We start from the raw sequence: 9,184 nt of genomic DNA on the forward strand, positions 1-9,184 counted from the left end.
AGGGCAAGATATGACAAAATAATAATTTATAAATTATCAAGGGTTCATGAAGGAGGGGAAAAAATGAGGACCTGATACCAGGGGCTTAAGTGGAGAGGAAATGTTTAGAGAATGATGAGGGCACTGAATATACAAATGTGCTTTACACAATTGATGTATGTATGGATTGTGATAAGAGTTGTATGAGCCCCTAGTAAAACTATTTTAAAAATCCATATAACTGTAGCATATTTGAGTAGACAACTTGTGAGAATATCTTGACACTATCCCACTTGGCGGTTAGCAGCACAATGGCTATCTCATAACTTTACCAGGGCTCCTGAGGCTGTAATATATGGAAGCTGGCCACCACCTCTTTTTCCCACAGAAAGGTGGCTGGGTACAAACCGCTAACCTTCTGATTAGCTGAGGAGTGAGTAACCACAGCACCACTAGCATCTAGCCTTAAAGATTGTGCAGCCAGTGAGAGCCATTTTCACGGTGTAACCCATAGGATCACCATGACTCAGAATCCATACTAAGACATTTTTGTTCTTGTTCTTTTAAACTATGTGAACCACATGTAAGCAACTTCTTTTTCTGCCTTTCAGATCAGAAATATTCTATGTTATTTTTGTCATTTTTTATTATTTTTGTCATAAACTTTGGTGATTTATTTGGGTGACTCCAAATCATAGCAGCCCTGTGTCCAGTAGAACGAACATTAAGTCACACTCACAATTGCTATACTTGGGTCCAATGTGGCAGTCCCTATGGCAATGCCCCTCTGTGATAACGATTTCTCCTGAGCACATTAGATGCTCTGAAATTCCAATAATTTTCCATGTTACCCATAGGGTGTTATGATCCACACCGTTGAATGCTTTGAATCATCAGTAAAACATAAGTATACATCTTTCTGGTCATCTTTGCTTTTTCAGCCAAGATCCATCTGATGTCAGCATTGATATCCCTCTTTGCCCATCATCTTCTGACTCCCACCTGAATTTCTGGCAGTCAGCCTGCAATGTCCTGCTGCAATAGCTTTTGAATTTTCCTCAGCATAATTTCAGTTTTCTCTGATATAATATTGTTCTACAATTCTATGTTGTGTTGGGTCACCTTCGTTTGGAATGGGCACAGATATGCATCATTTCCAGTCAGTTGGTCAGGTAGTTGCCTTCCAAATTTAATGGTATAGTCTAGGAGGTGTTTCCAGTCTCATATGTTTCTTTAAAAATTGCAATTGGTATTTTCTCAATTCCTGTAGGGTTATTTTTTGCTAGTGCCTTCAGTAGAGCTTGGATTTATTCCTTTAATACCATTTGTTCTTGATCAGACTGAAATAGTTGAATATTAACATGTTTTTGGTACAACAACTCTTTGTATACCATTCTCCACCTTTTAATTTTCTCTTTATTGTGAATTGGATGAAGTATGCTGTGTACCACTCAGGCTCTCCTGGTCTTTGGGAACGAACGCCTTTATTCTTTTGGTGAAAGCTTTTATTACATGGAAATGTCTAATTCACGTGAAGTCTTGTTGAATGTAAAACTGATAATCTGCATTATCAGTGCATTATCTTCACGCTTATTTTGTCTACCTGAACTGCCTTTTGAAATTTTCTTTTCTTCTTTTTTAATTAAATGCTTTTATTGGGGGCTTTTACAGCTCTTATCACAATCCATACATTCATCCATTGTGTCAAGCACATTTGTACATATGTTGCCATCATCATTTTCAAAGCATTTTCTTTCTACTTGAAAACCTTGATATCAGGTCATTTTATTCCTTCCCTCATGAACCCTTGATAAATTATAAATTATCATTTTCATATCTTACATTGTCTGCTATCTCCCTTCACCCACTTTTCTGTCATTCATGCCCCTGGCGGGGGGGGTTACATTATGATCCTGGTAATCAATTCCCCCTTCCTCCCCTCCCCTTCCCCTTCCCCTCCTGGTATCTCTAGTCTCATTATTGGTTGTGAGGGGTTTATCTGTCCTGGATTCCCTGTGTTTCAGGCTCTTCTCTGTAGCAGTGTACATGGTCTGGTCCAGTCAGATTTGTAAGGTAGAATTGAGGTCATGACACTAGGGGGGTGGAAGCATTAAAGAACTAGAGGAAAGTTGTATGATTCATCGGTGCTATACTCCACTATGACTGGCTTGTCTCTTCCTTGTGACCCATAAGGAGATGTCCAACTGCCTACAGATGGGCTTTGGGTCTCCACTCCACCATCCCCACCCTGCCCCATTCACATTGGTATGACTTATTTCTGGGTCTTAGATGCCTAATAACTGATCCCATCAATACCTCATGATCACACAGGCTGGTGTGCTTCTTCCACATGGGCCTTGTTGCTTCTCAGCTAGATGGCCACTTATTTATTTTCAAGCCTTTAAGACCTCAGACTCTATATCCTTTGATAGCCAGGCACCATCAGCTTTCTTCACCACATTTTCTTATGCACCCATTTGTCTTCAGCAATTGTTTTGGGAAGGTGAACATCACAGAATGCCAGATTATTAGAACAAAATGTTCTTGCATTGAGGGAGTACTTGAATTGAGGCCCAGTGTCCATCTGCTACCTTAATACCTAACATATAAATATAAGTACATAGATCTATTTCCCTATCATTGTATATTTACATATGTCCATGCCCATATTTAGACCTCCATAAATGCCCTTTGCCTCCTAGTTCTTTCCTTTATTTCCTTTTACTTTCTTCTTGTCCCACTATCATGTTTGGTGTTCATTCGGGTTTTAGTAATTCTTTACTGTTACATTGCCCTTGATTAAGCCCCACTAGACATCCTATGCCCTTCTCTCCATCAATTTCAATTCACTTGTTGTTCCCTTGTCCTTGGATTGGTTGACCTCCCCCCTTCCTTTCTACCAGCTGCCCTTCTCCCATGTCCCCCTGGGAACCATTGGTCCCATTATTTTCTTCTCCTAATTGTTTATCCAGCCTTTCTTATGTAGACAGACATCCAGAGACATTAATAGGCACAAAACAAGTTAAAGCCAAACAAAACAACAAAGGAAGACAAAACAAACAAAAATAACAACAACAAAAAACCCCAATGACAAAAAAGGAAAAGTCTATAAATAGTTCCAGGTCTGTTTTTTGACCTTTGGGAGTGTTTTCCAGTCGAGTCTGAAGGGGTGCCACAATCTGTCCCCAAAGTGTATTTTGGTATTGCCCAGGAGACTTCATTGCTTTGTTCCCCTGCTGTTCTATTGCATCCCCTTAGTGTTTCGCCCCAGAGTGATGGGGTCAGATGGGGCACAATTCCCACAGAGTCTCCAGGGTTGTCTCCCATAATGCTATGGTGCAGTGAGAGATGTCGTGTCTTGTGGCGGGGCTGGCCCTATGGTCCTCTTTGTACATTGTCTGCTCTGGGCAGGAATATAATCCTTGGGGCTTGGTGGCCAGGTTGTGTTCTACTCAATCTTCTTCCCTCTTTGTTTCTCCTGTGAGCTCTGATTACATGTGCCCCTCTCCGCAAGCTGTGGCTTCAGTGCTGTCCTCTGAAGTGCATTCTTTGGGGGAGGGGGGAAAGAAGGGGGTGGTCCACATAGTTGGGATTGGGGCTGGCTCACAGACTTTTCTATTGGTTCCCTGCTACATGCCAGTATGTTGTGCTCACATATTGGCAATGGGTGGAAGTCTGGTCCCTCTCTGCTTCTCCTGTGGAGATATAAACACTCCCCGCCCCCTTGGGTGGATTAGTCTCCTGCTATTTAGCTCTTTTACATCATCATTTCTCCCATTCACTTCAACTCCTCTATATTCAATAGCTCGCTTTAGAGTCCCTTCTGACATCCACTTTGGTCTTTTCTTTCTTTTCTATCTTCTAAATATAATATTTATTTATGCCCTTTCATAACTCCTCTGATCTGCGATCATTAGGCTTCAATACATCAAATCTGCTTTAGAGAGATTTCTAATTTCAGATGGGGTATACTCAAGGCTGTTTTCTGGCTCTCATTTGGAGCAGTTCCAACCAACTATTTGCTTTGCAGGAGAAAGATAAGCCTGTCTCTCCCTTAAAGAGTTTTAGAAATCTCAGAAACTGAAAGGGAGAGTTCTATACTCTCCCATAAAGTAGTTATGAATCAGAAGTAACTTGATGGAAATAAGGTTTTTTTGTGTGTTTATTTTTTAAGACTGGTATTAATTTGCTTCAATTTTAACCGGAGCTTGTATTTGAGCAGCTGCTGCTGCATTCCACAATCCTTACCTGGCTTTGTTCTAGCTGATGATATTGAGCATCTCCGTCATCTCTTCCCACAGACATAGTCTACTTGATTTCTGTGTCCTCTGTCTGATGAAGTTCACATGTGTGTTGTTTAAAAGTTCACATGTATGTTGTTACTTGTCCTGAAGAAGTCTTCATTCTGTAAACTTCTATCATGTGATCTCAGTTTCATTTCTGTCACCAAGGCCATATTTTCCAACTATGGATCCCACCTCTTTGTTCTCAGATTTCACATTCCAATCACCAATAATCATACATGTATCTTGATTGTATTCTTCATCAATTTTAAAATGAAGAAGTTGGAAGAATTCTAAAATTAATGCATTACTAACTTTAGTGGTTGTTTTCAAATTTGAAAATTAGTTGCCTTAACTGTATTTTTCTTCAAGGCATTATTATCCTCTCACATACAACATTGTACATCAAGGTAAATCTTGAAATATTCTTTTTTGATTACACATGCAACGCCAGTGTTCTTGAATTTCTTATTATTGGCATATGTGTTAGTCTGGGTACTGAAACAAATCGAGAGACATATGTGTAAGAGAGAATTTTATCTCAAGAAGTAATTATGTATCAATAAAACATCCCAGCCCACTCCAGATCAAATCCATGTTTGATATTAGCCCATAAATATGATATTAGCCCATGAATTCCTCTTCAAACTCATGCAGCACATGCAATGATGCTGAATGCAGGAAGATCACGGATCAGTGGGTGGAAAGTCCTGTGGATTCAGTGGCAGTGAACACATCTCCAGGGCTCTTATCAGTGTGGCTCCACGTGGGTTGTCACAGGAAGGTGAAATAGAGTGAAAATTGGTCCTGGATCCAGTGAGGAAAAGGAAGGTCCTCAAATCTTCATGAGAAGGTCATGCCCACAAGGGCATGATCAATCAGGAAGTTACCCAATGACAGGCTAGATTCCACCCCTTAATTCTTTTATCAAGACGGCATAAACTTGTGTAAATGCCACGGCATAGAAGACCACAGGATTATCCTCTTCAAAATAGCCGCATCCAGTCCATTTCAATTTATTAATGCCTAGGATATCAATCTTTATGTGTTCTATTTAATTTTTGATGACTTCCAATTTGTCTAGTCTCATACTTTGTACATTCCACATTGGAATTATTAATGGCCATTTTTAGCTAGTCTCATTTTGAATTGTGCCCCATCAGTAATTGAAGGTCCTGAAAATGCTGCTTCCTTCATATCATTAAATTCAATTCTACTGTGAGGAGGCCGCTCTCCCCAGGTTGCATTTTGAGTTCCGTCCAGCCAGAGGGGCTAATCTTCTATCATTGTATCAGTCAATGTTCCGTTGATAATTATAAAACTGTCAGTGACTAAATTCCTGAGAAGTGGATAGTCTATTCCTGTTTTCTAGACTGTTCTTCACTTGGAAGCTCTGCTGCAACCTGTTCACCACGTGTGATCCTGCTAACATAGTGAAACACTGCTAGCAGAGCCTCCAACATTATCAAAACTTAAGCAACACATAATGCAGCAACCTGGAAATTTGGATAACTAAAACATTGTCTTCAATGTTAAAGGGTTAAAGGGTATGTTTGGGGTGAAAGAGGAGGGTCTTATGCCAACAAATTATTATATGCTATGTAAAATATCATTATAAAAACATGTATATGTTTGATGGTAATTGAGGACAGAGGAAGGTCCCTACTAAATTTGGATAGGGAATGACATTTCCCAGAAGAGATAATATTTGTTCAAAGCCCTGAAAGTCAAAAAGGTATTTACCAGATTGAAGATAAAAGAAAGGCATGCTAATCAAAGAGCAGTATTAGGTCAAAAGAATACTAAAAGATCACAGACTACTTAAGAAGCTACAAAAATACTACAGTAACATCATTGTGTGGGATGGGGGCCATTGACAGCACATTAGCATCTAAGCTGCAAAGTAGGTAACTCAGGTTATGGAACCGATTGTATGTCATGAAGAGACTTAGATTTTATTTTCTGTAACATAGACTATAGTTTATGTATTAATGCTATAAAATCTGTAAATTTTAGAAGCTATTTGTTGAATTAGATCCATATCTATATCTCTATATCTTTTGCATATGAATGAAATTCCATTTATTAGGCAATTTTTTTCAAAACCGTTTTATTGGGAGTTAATACAGATACCATATCATTCCACAGTTCAATCGCACCAAGCAGTATGGTACAATTGCTACCACATTAGTTTTCAAAGCATTATTTTCATAACTGAACTCCTTGATATCAGCTCTCTTTTACCTGCCCCCTCACCCCCACTACCACCATGATCACCCCTGCCCCCCACAAGAAACCCTTATTCTACTTGCTGTCCCCATAAGTTCATCAATCCAGGGTTTCATGTAACCTCTTTTTTATGAACTAATTTCCAGCAATGATCTTTTTCCCATTTCTTTCTTGAAAAGAAAACAAGCCTAGTTTAATGTGAATGGTTGAGAACTTTCCAATAAATTTACTTTTACCCATGGAAAATCTACTACAGAATATAAGGCTGACTGTATTTTAACCAGTTTCCTTAGTTGCCCTGGGAAAAAGTGAAAATCAGTGGGCTAATAGAGCAACATAGTAAGTACTCTGTCAACTATGAAACATGATTATGAAGAGCCCGGGAGATAAATATAAAATCTCAATTCCTTAAAGGAAATAGCTGAATAAATTTAAAATTCATGAGCTCCCATGGATATTATGTTGCTTGGAAATATTTATGTGAATATTATGGTGTCCAAGTTTCATGATAAGTGATCACTGAAAAGCTGAGTTGCACCTGTAGCTAGTTTTTGGCATGTGACTATATTAATCTCAAATGCAGGACTATATTTATCCTTCTCACGCACTACTCAGCAAAAAATGAGAAATGTGTCATCCTCAAAATAAGCCTCTAACCAGGTAGACATCCATTTGAAAGCATACTGGCATAAATAAGGAAGAGCACAAGACAAACGAGTCCCTGTAGAACGATAAGATGTATTGTGGCAGTAGGAGAAATGTACGGCAGTACGGCAGCCAGAGAAATGAGCTCCTCTGTGCCAGTTGGTGTAAATAAAACACTGTTCTACTGAATTCATTTTGTAGCATTTATACAGGGTAAGAAATAAGAAATTAGTACTTCAGGTCAAGACCCACTATATAAGAAACTCTTTACCACATAAAGAACTTTAGAGGATTCTGGACAATCCACATCTAGTATTTTTTCCCTACATTTTTCTATATTTATTATATTATACTTATCTATGCAATCCATCATACTTGCGTGGTCTTTATTTTCACTGTCTTTACTATAAAACATTAGACTTTCCAATCTTAAAAGGTGTGTTTACAATAGAGATCATTATAAATGACTCTATTTTGCTAGAAACATACAATAAACCTTAATTTTATGCTAATTTGTGATGCACAGAATGAATTTCTTAAATCATTCAAAAATATTCATTGAGTACGTTCTATACACCAAGTATTTTTCTAAGTTTTGTTAGGTATATTTCAGTTGGTTCTGACATATGTTTGGCTTCTTCTAGTGGCTTTATCTAGTAGCCACCCCATGCACACTTATAGACTTCATTAACATTTATCCTAATAATTGTTATGTTTGAGGCGATTGTAGCCATGGTGTCAATTTACATCCTTGAGGATCTTCCTGTTTTTGCTGCCCCTAAATTTTACCAAGCAAGATGCCCTTTTCCAGGGACAGAGCTTTCCTGAAAACATGCCCAAACTATGTGAAACAGTCTCACCATCTTTGCTTCCAAAGAGCATTTTGGCTGTACTTCTTTCGAGATTGATTTGGTTGTTTTCCTGGCAGCCCACATTATTTTGTTTGCTATTCTTCGTCAATACCACAATTGAAAACCATGACTCTTCTTTGGATTTTTTTATTCATTGACTAACTTTCACATGTCTATGAGGTACCAATATCATGCTTCAGTCCAAAAGTACTATTCTTACTCTTCAACACGTTATTTATTGCCTGTTGCATCCATGAGTATTTATTGTGGATCCAAGCAGAACGAAATTATTGACAACTTCAGTGTTTTCCCCCTTTATTGATCATGATGTTTTCTATTTGTCCGCACTGAAGGATGTTTCTTTTCTTAACCTGGAGTTGCAATCCATGAGGAAGCCTGCAGTCTTTGATGTTGATCAGCAAGTAATTGAAATCTTTCTTATTTTCAGCAAGCTGGTTAGTGCCAACAGCATTGCAAAGATTGTTAATAAGCCTTCTTATTTTTCTTATAGTTTTACTCAGAATATTTGCTCAGCATAAAAATGGAAAAATTATGGTGAAAAAATACAGCCTTGACATCCATATTTCCTGATTTTAAACTAAGCAAGATTACTCTGTTCAAGTGACTCCCTTTTGGTCTGTGTACAGGTTCTGAACACAAGGACATGGTCTGGAATTTGCATTATTTTCGAGATTATTCCTAGTTTCTTATAATCCACTAAGTTAAATGCCTTTGCATAGTCAATAAAGTACAAGAAAACATCTTTCCTGCATTCTGTGTTTTCAGCCAAGAGCCATCTGATATTAACAGTGACATCTCTTGTGCTACATCTTCTGAATCCAACTTTAATGTCTTCAATTCTCTATCTATGTACATATGCTATCACTTTAAATTTCTGTGCAGCAAAACTTTACGAGTATGGGATAATAATGGCTTTATTCTATATTTTATACATTCCTTTGGGTCACCTTTCTTTGGGCAAGACTATGGCTCTCTTCCAGTGAGCTGGCCAGGCAGCTGTCTTCCAAATGTTAGCATAGATGAATCAATGCTTCCACCAAGACTTCATCTGTTTGTGGAAACATTTCAATTGGGATCCAATCACGTCCTGGAGTATTATTTCTCACTAATACCTTCTAGTGCAGATTAGATTTTTCCTTCAAGACAATTGGTTCTCAATCATAAGCTACCACTTAA

This window comes from Echinops telfairi, unplaced genomic scaffold, assembly GCF_000313985.2.
Source record: "Echinops telfairi isolate 266 unplaced genomic scaffold, ASM31398v2 ScPeMD7_11;HRSCAF=52, whole genome shotgun sequence".
Lineage (NCBI taxonomy): Eukaryota > Metazoa > Chordata > Mammalia > Afrosoricida > Tenrecidae > Echinops > Echinops telfairi.